The sequence below is a fragment of the Rhinolophus hipposideros genome (genome assembly GCF_964194185.1).
Source record: "Rhinolophus hipposideros genome assembly, chromosome: 23".
NCBI classification, from domain to species: domain Eukaryota; kingdom Metazoa; phylum Chordata; class Mammalia; order Chiroptera; family Rhinolophidae; genus Rhinolophus; species Rhinolophus hipposideros.
In genome coordinates this window covers 14,039,207-14,050,579 of record NC_138069.1, presented here as the reverse complement: position 1 = coordinate 14,050,579, position 11,373 = coordinate 14,039,207, and the positions used below count along the sequence as shown (strand labels likewise).

The 11,373-nt window shown below is 36.2% G+C and overlaps 1 protein-coding gene across 1 annotated transcript in view; it reads left to right on the top strand.

Annotated features, from left to right (window-relative positions):
- FAM13B (family with sequence similarity 13 member B) overlaps positions 1-11,373 on the top strand; it is a 68,645-nt gene that overhangs the window by 1,789 nt on the left and 55,483 nt on the right.

Genomic DNA, 11,373 nt, shown 5'->3' with positions numbered 1-11,373 from the left:
TTGACCATTTTTATACATAACGTAAAATTGACCATTTTAACCATTTTTAAGTGTGCAATTCAGTTGGCATTAAGTACATTTACATTGTTGTTCAACCACTACCACTATCCATTTCCAGAGCTTTTTCATTATCCTAAACAGAAACTCTTTAGACAGTAATTCCCCATATCCTCTGCCCCTTAGCTGGTAACCTCTTCCACTTTCTGTCTTTATAATTTGCCTATTCTGTGTACCTCATATAAGTGGAATCGTATATTTGTCCTTTCGTGTCTGACTCATTTCATTTAGTATGTCTTCAAGATCCATCCATGTTGTAGTGTGTATCAGAATTTCCTTCCTTTTCAAAGCTGAATAATGTATTCTGCTGTATATATATATATATATATAATATATTTTGTTTATCTGTTCATCTGTTGATGGATGTTTGGATTGTTAACCACCTTTTGGCTTTTGTGAAGCCAAAAGTAATGCTTCACATAGTAATGCTGCTGTGGATATTGGTGTACAAGTAAGTGTCTTGAGTCCCTGTTTTCGATTCTTCTGGGTATATACTTAGGAGTGGAATTTGGGGTATATATACCTAGTGTAGTTGACCCTTGAACACCAGAGTTTGAACTGTGCAGGCCTACTTATACATGGATTTTTTTCAATAAATACTGTAAATGTATTTTCTTCATGATTTTCTTACTAACATTTTCTATTCTCTAGCTTTATTGTAAGAATACAGTACGTAATAAATATGTAAAATATGTTTTAATCAGCCTGTATGTTATTGGTAAGGCTTCTGGTTAACAGTAAGCTATTAATAGTTACGTTTTTGGGAAATCAAAAGTTATATGCAGATTTTCAACCACACAGGTGTCACCACTAACCTCCTGTTGTTCAAGGGTCAACTTTATATAGAGTTTATATTGGATCATCTGTGTTTAACTTTTTGAGGACCATCCAAACTGTTTTCCAAACCTGCTGCATCTTTTACATTCCCATTTAGTAGTGCACAAGGCTTCTAGTTTCTCCACATCCTCTCCTCCTCTCCAACAGTTGTTACTTTCCTTTTTTGTTTGTTTGTTGGTTTATTTGTTTAATAATAGCCATCCTAATGGGGGTGGGGTGGGGTGAACTGGCATTTCATTGTGGTTTTGATTTGCCTGTCAGAGATGGTGACATTGAACTTCTTTTCATTTGTATGTTCTTGGAGAAATGTCTTTTCAAGCCTTTTGCTAAGTTTTGAATTGGTTTCTTTGTTGTTGAGTTACTTTTAAAACAAGATTATTTAAAAATATTTTTTTCATGTTATTTTGTACTTAAGTTAAATCTTTATCTGAAAATCTTCTGGTTCTTAAAATGAATGAAAAAATACCTGTACTGAAATTTTTAAAATAGAAATTTTCTGTTTTATAGATGGATAAACAGCAAAGAGATTGATTTTATATCTGAAAAAGGTTTCCAATTACTTAGTAAGACACACTATATTTAACTCTCAACTAGATATCTATCAGTACCAAGAACTTATTTCATACATCACTTCCGTATTACAAAGTTGCACTCATTAAATGAAGACCTTTTCCTCACCAATGAGTAAGATTACTACTCCTGAACTTTCCTTTGTTTATAAAGTGTTTTGTTAATATGGTTAGGAGCTGATTAGGGGGTTACGTGATGGAGAAAAAGGGAGTGTAGTATGTACACATGAACATGATGTGAGTCAGTGTTCCCCAAGCAAGGCAGTTGGCTAATATGTGAGTAGGTTCACTTTGGGGCTGTACAGGAGAGCTGACTTTGTTTGGAAATGGAAATAATGAAGGATGTTTGGAATGTAATGTAATAAAGGCAGTTTTAATGCACCAACTCATAATCATGTAGTACATTAAACAGATATTATTAGTAGTAATGGATTTCAAGGATAACTCATTGTCAGATTGATGTATTCATTCACTATGTTTATTTCTCTCTAAATGTCAGAAATACATCGAGGAGCAAAACCCCCAAGCAGTCACTTGGTGATGGTTGCATAACTAAATTTAGTAGACGTCATTGAATTGAACACTTGAAATGAGTAGATTTTATGGTATGTAAATTATACCTAAATAAAGCTTTTTTTCTAAAGTTTTTCTCTTAAACAAAACAGTGTATTTCAAGAAACTTACATTCTCTTGTGAGAAACACATTAAACAAACACAAAGGAATATATAATAAAACTTGTGATGTTGTTTTGGAGCCAAGGAATGATATTCCCTAAGAGAAATTAAAAGGGGAGATCATTAGACTGAGTGGTTGGAGATAGCACCTTCAAGAATGGCGCTTGAGAGCTGAAGATGAGTAGGAGAAAGTAGGGGAGAGTGGATGAACCAGCTCATATAAAAGTCTCAGGTTGAGGAAAATGCAGTGGGTTGACAAGATAATTTACTGAAATCTACTGGATTTCTACAAGAGAAGGAAATAACCCAAATCTTTTCTGTCAAGTTATTACTTAGCTCTAGTGTATATTTTCTTTTCCTTGTGTATATGATGTATAATAATTCTTACCTCTTTATTTTTAAACACTTTTCAGAGAGATGTCTGTCATGTTTCTATTATTGCCCTCTTCAGGAGTAGAAAAATAGAAAAAGTTGAGTTATTTACTTATTCTTAAACTATTTATTTTTGCTTTTGTGTGTAAAGCTGCTGTTCCATACAATTGAAAAATAAAAATAAAACCAAAAACCAGTTGTTGATTGACATATAGTGGATGCTTAATATTTTTGCAGGGAGGGTAGAGGGAGGTGCTTTGTGGTCCTAATTTGAAACAAACACGTTACAGTGGATTACAAATTTGGAAAGGCAAAGGAGCTCAAATTTAGGATCAGATGAGAATTTTTATAGGAAAAGCAGACCATATTATGGTTGGATATAGAATCACTTGAAACTAATTTTAAAAGATGCGTGTTTTTTCTGTTAAGGAGTATTCTAGTGTTTGAATAATGGTTTTTGACTAGCAAGTACAAATATTTGTTTTATGAATTACCTTCTGTGTGGCTTTATACATTTCAATGAAATTTTTTTTAAATAACACAACTCAGTGATCCTTTATTGAACAAAAAATATCAGCTTCTCTATTTTAAAAACAAAAATAAAACACATATATGTGCATGCAAATATTCATTGCACAATTGTTTATAAAAGTTAAATATGAGAAGAATCCAAAGATACAATATCAGAGGGCGTTTAGATTAGGATGTGTCTACTCAATGAGTCAACATGCACCTATTTAAATGATAATTATAAAGATTGTCAGAAAACATCGGTGTTTTCCTTCCTATTTTCCAAGCTTTCTTTTTTTTTTTAAATTTATTAGTTTCAGGTGTACACGACAAGGTAATACTTAGACATTCATCACTTATATCCCTCACACTGTGAACCCACCTCCCCCCATCCACTATCCCTCCGACCTCGCACCGAGCCATCACATTATATATATAAAATTATAGTTGGCATTCATTATTGTTTAGCTTCTGGTGTACAGTGCAGTGATCAGCCATCTACAGTATCCCTGAGGTGGTCTCCCAAATGGGACACGTGTCCATCGGATACCCAGCAAAATCTTTACAACATTATTGATTACGTCCCCCAAGTTAATTTTCAAAAACCCTGAGACCATCTTGTGGTTACCAACTATTTCCTAATCCCTTCACCTTTCCCCTTATCCGCCCCCCCCCCCGCCACCCATCTAACAACTCTCAATTTTTCCTTTTTGTCCCCAAAACTGTTTCTGATTAGTTCATTCACTTATTCTTTTCTTTAGATTCCGCATATAACTGAGATCATATGGTACTTGTCTTTCTCTTTCTGACTTATTTCACTTAACATAATGTTCTCTAGATCCATCTATGTTGTTGCAAATGATAAGATTTCTTTCTTCTTTATGGTTGCATAATACTCCATTGTATAAATGCACCATAGTTTCTTAATCCAGTCATCTACCGATGGCATTTCAATGAAATTTTAAACAATGATTGTAGTCATTGTTGCCTGGAAGAGAATGCATCTTTTTTTTTTTTTTTTTTTTAAAGATTTTATTGGGGAAGGGGAACAGGACTTTATTGGGGAACAGTGTGTACTTCCAGGACTTTTTTCCAAGTCAGGTTGTTGTCCTTTCAATCTTAGTTATGGAGGGTGCGTTCACCTTTAAGTTATTGTTCTTTCAGTCTTAGTTGCGGAGGGCGCAGCTCAGCTCCAGGTCCAGTTGCTTTTGCTAGTTGCAGGGGGCGCTGCCCACCATCCGTTGTGGGACTTGAGGAATCGAACCGGCAACCTTGTGGTTGAGAGCCCACTGGCCCATGTGGGAATCGAACCTGCAGCCTTCGGAGTTAGGAGCATGGAGCTCTAACCGCCTGAGCCACCTGGCCAGCCAAGAATGTATCTTAAAGACAGCAGAGTTAGAATTTTAGTCTCTAATTCGGTGACTTTGAACCAGTGTCTTCAGCTCTCTGAGAATTTTTGTTCCTCTTCTGAGAAAGGGAATAATCTTCCCTGCTTATGTCGCAGGGGATGGTTGTAAGGATTCAGTTAGATAGTGATCTTGAAAGTACCCCAGAGTGATTGAATCAGTTCAGATAATGGGGTTCTGCTATTGTTCAGTGTTCATAGCTGGGGAAACAGATGAAATCATATTTTTTGCTCTCAGTTCACACTCTAGTTGAGAAGACAGATATAAAAATAAGTATAATCAGTGCTTTTTTTGTTCATGTTCCAACTTCCTTTTTTTTACCCCCAGAGCAGTTTTTATACAAGTCTGTGAAAAGAAATGTTTTGATTTCAAGGGATCCATTTAGCTAGAGCAAGTTGTGGAATTACCTTTAATACCCCTTACATGAAAAAATGAAGTGTGTTGTAGTTTTGTATTAATGAGCAATAAGAAATGATAAGCTAGTCTTCTCAAGGCCTTACTCATTAGTCTAAGGTAGGTTCTGCGTGTGCATGCTTTCAATGGAGAAGAGGTTAAGAGTAGAGGAGTCTTGAAAAGTTCAACATTTGTCAAAATTGAGATTATAAGCACACATATATCTGACTAGAATGTGTTCTCTATTATGCATATATGCTTTCTCAGGTATTTTGTGTTACCTTCTAAATCATAGTTCTTTTTTTAAAGGATCAGTCATTGTGCTAATACTTAGTGGGAAGAGGTAATTTAGCAGATACTCGCTTTGTCTTAATAGACAATCATTCTACATTAGCGGACCAGTGACATTGAAGTGCATGTGGAGAAAGAAAACCTATTGGGAGCCATGTTGCTCCCGCACATCATAGGCTTAACCTTTCATCAGGAGATAGTATTTAAAGTGTCACCTTTCTTCATACTTTTATAAGTAGGATTAAACATACCTCTATCATTCATTCTTTCTTTCTTTTTTTTTTTTTAATGTACTGATGTGTGAACCATGTATCTGACTGACAGGTATCGCGAAAGGTCATTCTTTGGGGAAATTTCTTTATTTGACCTTGCAGACTAACTTCAAGTACCTCATGGTCTCCTTGGCTTTTTCAATCAGAACTGTGGCTGGTTTCTATGTAAATGTGAAAGTAAATCCTTTGCCTTTGTAATAGTGCTCATTTATTGTTCTGGTTTCTTAAGACTTAAATAGCTTTCATTAGATATTTAGAAATATACATACATATGTGTGTATTTATTTATTTTTCTGATCAGAAAATTTGGAGTCCAGGGCTCTAGGCAGAAGAAAACAATTGAGGAATTTTTTGCAGGGGAGTTCAAGTTAGATTTTAGTATTGAGATCAGTGAGAATAGATGAGGGGATTTAGTCACAGGGAATTTTATCTCCTTCTGGCTTTATTATATTTGTCTTGATTTGAATAGCTTGAAATCATGGTTGGAGGTTATAAAATAATTGACCGTGGCCATGAAACCCTTTTGAGAGTTTGTGAAAATTAGCCAGGCTATTTACCAATAGATTATCTCTTGGGGTAGCCAATTTTTGCCTGAATACTTTGAATAAGAGAGGAATAATGAGCTGTCTTGAGGTGCAATGTTTTATATTTAGTGAGTTGCAGCCTGTGAAATATATGGTAATTTGGCAAGTGTGGTCCTACGAAGTACGCTTGAGTCCGTGGTTCATTGTAGTGCTGTGGAATTCCCACGGAGGAGGATTGTCCCCTTAAGAAGTGTGTCGAAGTGTGCACACAGATGAACAAATCCTCAGGCACAGGGGGATAATCATTTGAAGAAATCCTTTATACTTTTTTTTTTTTTAAGGCAAAGAAGTTCATAAACTTTTGAGTGTTAGAGCTCTCTTTAATTTAAAAACTTTGGGTGGTGAGCACACAATGTGATATATAGATACTATATTGTAGAATTGTACACTTGAAACCCATGTAATTTTACTAACCATTGTCATCCCGATAAATTTAATAAAAAAAAACTTTTTAGTCCTAAATTCTTAGTAATACTTTGATAGCAATTATGTAAGGGGAAAGTCAGTATGAATTTAATGACTTTTCCTGATCAAATAGCATCTATGAACACTTGACAGACAAATTTATGTGCTTTGCAGACCTGTGTTCAGCCTTTCTGTTTTCTTGGTGTACTGTTAAGGATCTCAGACAAATTAATGCCTTGTCAGTTTTTCAGGCCAGGAAGGAACCTCTGATTTAGTATATTGGCAGCTTTTGCAGTACCACCCTTGTTTGGTTAGAATGAAAGAGGTGCCTTTCCTTTGCTTCGGTGAATTGTTCAGTGTTCACTAATGAAAAACTGAATGTATGGAACAGGGGTGAATTTATTTTCCTTAAGCTTTGGTTCATTAACTTAGAGTCAGACACAGCAATTGTGTACAAACTTAAATCTCTGTTCCCAAAGTTACCATCTTTATTGAGACCTAGCTCCGTCATGGCTTTTCTCTGTGTACTAGTGATAGGGATTTTTTTGGGGGGAGCTTGAGCAATTACTGAGGTGTCTCGTTTAAACTTCTCTGTATGAATTGTATCCTAGTTTGTCAAAAGCATTTTGAACAAAAGCAGCTTTTCTTGTTTATTTCTATTTAGTTTGAAGGTAGAACTTTTTCACACAAAGATGATAATTTGGCAGGTACTGCTTTTACCACAGGTTGCTTTATTTGTAAAATAATAAAACTTTCATTAGTCTGTTGCAGATCTGATCTTATTACTATTATTGTGTTTTGTTAAATTATTTGCTTTGAAAAGACAACTGCTGTCTAAAATTTATAATGTTTTCAGTGCAACTTTATTCTGTTTTTCTTAGTTATGCTATGTAGAAAATTATATAGTAATTTTTGGATATGCTAGATAGCATAGAGGGGCCACACAGGATTGGTTCTTGAAGTATGGTTAAAAGAAATCTTTTATTTTTCTTTTGTGGTTGGAAAAGTATACTTTAAAGATATTCTATATTGAAAATAGTTTGATATTAGTTTATTAAAGTGATGCTATGTCTTTATTTGTGCCATTTTTTCCTTTTTTTCCCAGCTTTATTGAAATACAGCTTATATACAGTAGCATTCATCAATTTAAAATGTTCAGTTCAACAAGCTTTGAAAAGTATGTTGTATGTAGCCCACCACTACCACAATTGTGACATAGACCATTTCCATCACCCCATAAAGTTCTCAGTGCTTTTAAGTTTACTCATCAGTGAAATGGGCATAATGAGAGGTATCTGCCTCTATAGGATTGTTGTAAAGGTTAAGTGAGTTAATATATTTAAAGCCCTTAAAATAGTTCCTAGCATATTATAAGAGCTCAGTTGATGCTATTGGCTGTTATCCATAGTATTGATGATGGAGTCCTATCCTTTTTTTTTTAAATTGTATTTTATTGGGGACTATTGAGGAACAGTCTGTTTCTCCAGGGCCCATCAGCTCCAAGTCCTTCTTCAGTCTAGTTGTGGAGGACGCAGCTCACCTCTAAGTCCAGTTGCTGTTTTCAGTCTTTAGTTGCAGGGGGTGCAGCCCACATCCCATGTGGGAATTGAACTGTGCGGGAATTTGAACTGGCAACCTTGTTGTTGAGAGCCCAGGCTCTTAACCAGCTGAACCATTTGGCCACCCCTCCAGAAGCTTAGCGGTAGCTTGTTGTCCTCAATCTAGTTGTGGAGGGTACAGCTCAATGGCCTATGGGGGAATCGAACTGGCAACCCTATTGTTAAGAGCTTGCACTCTAACCAATTGAGTCATCTGGCTGCCCGGAGTTCTACCCTTTGTGAAAACCCCCTCACTACTAATTTTATTAGATATTTAAAACTTAGATCCTGTGCTAAGAAGAAAAGTGTGTTTGTTGCTATCAGACATGTGTATATATAAATGGAACTGAATGGAGTGCAAAAATACCTTGAGCCTTAGAATTCAGGTTGATAGCTGGTGTATGAAGGTACACTTTCCTCAATGTACCCATCAGCCAGCTTTATTGATAATTGGTGTTTAATTGCTAATGTCATTCTTATCTCATGGTAAAGTATGTGATATAAAATTCAAAGTGATTTCTTATTCATTGTCAATACCTAGGCAACTGTCACATATTGAAAATGATTTTTAAAAAAAATTTTATTGGGGAATATTGGGGAACAGTGTGTTTTTCCAGGGCCCATCAGCTCCAACTCGTCCTTCAATCTAGTTGCGGAGGGCTCAGCTCAGCTCCAAGTCCAGTCACCGTTTTCAATCTTTAATTACAGAGGGCACAGCCCACCTCCCATGTGGGAATTGAACTGGCAACCTTGTTGTTGAGAGCTCACATTCTAACCAACTGAACCATCTGGCTGCCCCTGATTTTGCTATTTTGAGTCATAATAAAATTATCCTTTTGGAAATCTTCAGTTGTTTTGAAAGTCTACACATTGTATTCTCTGTGTCAAGCCTTTTATTTAACAACAGTTTTGCATTGTATGGATCCAATCTGCTAAGATATTTCCTCAGATTTCTTTGGGACGTTTTTCTGTGGTACCTGCTGCTACCACGTTTCCCTGGAAATAAGACCTAGCCGGACCATCAGCTCTAATGCGTCTTTTGGAGCAAAAATTAATATAAGACGCGGTCTTATTTTAATAATGATATTTTCAGGGAAACACGATATTTTCTTTTCCTTGAGAATTGGATATTTAGTTTAGATGTTCCATTTGTTTTCTAGGGTTTCCATGACAAATTACTACAAATGGGGTGACTTTAAAACAGTCTCTTACTGATCAAAAGGCCAGAAGTCTAAAGTCAAGGAGTGGGCAGGGTCATTGTTCCCTTTGAAGGTTCTAGTGGGGAATCTTTCCTTGCCCCGTTCAGCTTCCGGTGGCTCTAGACATTTCTTATCTTGTGACAGCATAACTTCCAGTTTTTTTTCTCCATCTTCATCTAGCCCTCTTACCCATTGTGTGTCCTGCCCTTTTATAAGGACACCCATCACTGGATTTAGGACTCACCCTAAATCTAGGGTGATTTCATTTTGAGATCCTTAACTGATTACATATGCAAGGATCCTGTTTCCAAATAAGGTCACCTTCTGAGGTTTCAGGCAGACATGAGTTTTTGGGGGACACTATTCAATTCACTATAGATATGAAGGGAATGTTTACATGATTTAAGCTCTGAAAAGGGGGCAGGAAGGAGGACTAAATAATGTCAAAAACTACTTTGCAGTTAGCAGAAATGTTATTTTGGGCCACTCCAGTCTGAATGCCCTCAGCAGTGTGCTCTAGATAGAGGTCTCAAGTGAATAATCAGTGGCTAGTAGGGCTTGGAACGTAGGCCTGCCCTCATTAAGTACCTTTTAGCAAGCTAGGAATAAATGACCTCCTAAAATGTACATAAGACTGGTCAGTTTGAGTGATTAAATGTGAGAGTCTATGGTACTTTAAATTGTGAAAATTTGCACAGAACGATAGTATAGTGATTAAGAGCAGAGAGTTCAGATTCTGCCTCAGATCCTTACTAGCTGACTGCACTGTAGGTAAGTTGGTGAACCTCTATGCAATGTCCCATTAATGGTTAAAATAATAATACCTTATCAATACATGTAAAGTGCATGAACTGCCTGACATGTAGAACCGCTCATTTATGTTAGCTGCTGCTATTTTCATCATCATCATTTGTGCTCTGCTTCAGGAGAAAAATTTAACACGTGAAAGATTTTTGCCTTTGTTTTTCTAGTAGTAAGGATGAATTTGTACTGATGAATTCAGATTCCTACCCAGTGTCGCCTTAGGAAAGATGCTTTCAGATTGTCTAGTTAGAGTAGGAAGGAATACAGGATGAGATAACAGGTTCCTGGTTTAACTAACAAGACACACTCAACACTGAGTAGCCATTTTTGTGATGTACAGAACTTGCCTCTGACATACTCTTCCAGCCAGCCTTCATTTATTTGCTTCATTTATCAAGCAAATCCCCCGTTTCTTATGTCATGAGGTGACAACCTAAATTTTAATGTAACTTCATTAAACATCTTGTCCCTGTAGTTAACCTCTCTAAAGGATCTTATACAGTCAGCTCTGTATCTGTGGATTCCACATCCACGAGTCCACCATCTGTGGATTTAACTAACCGTGGATTGAAAATATTTGGGGAAAAAAACTTGTTGCTGACATGTACTATGTAGTTAGGCCTATGATAGTTGGTACTGAACATATGAGTCTACAGTTTTTTTCTTGTCATTATTCCCTGAATAATACAGTATAACTGTATACATAGCATTTACATTGTATTAGGTATTATAAATAACCTAGAGATGATTTAAAGTATATGAGCGGATGCATGCAGGTTATATGCAAATACTGTGCCATTTTATATGAGGGACTTGAGCACCTGTGGATTTGATACATGGGGGGGGGGTCCTATAACCAATACCCTGTGGATACTGAGGGCGCGAACACTAACTTTGAGGTGTTTTTCAAATGAACGGACTGCATGTTTTAGCAGGCATTTCAGGATGTTTTAGAAGTAATCATCTACTAAAAATTTGTTGTGGGAATGTGCTTTTCCTTCCCCTCAGTTTTTAATGTTTCTCCTAGACGTATATGTTGCTAATAAGACTTTAAAAAACTACACTGAATGATAATCCTCTTCTGCTTACCTGAACCCTCTTATGCAGACTACTGCAGTGCGGTTTAAAAGATTTTTTAATAGATTATGAGAATTCACAGAGGATGATGAGACTACTAGAATTCACAGAAGATTAAACACATTGCCAAACAGGTTTTGCCCTTCCTTCTCTCTCCAGCCTATTTGTTGATCTGTTAGCATTATACAAAGAAGAGAATGGAAACTGATTCTCTGTGTATTACGTGCATATATTATCTCAGTTAAACTTAGCAGGCGTGTAAGTATTCTTATTTTATATAAGAAAACCTAGGCTTAGAGACATGGAAGTTGTTCAGGGTCATGT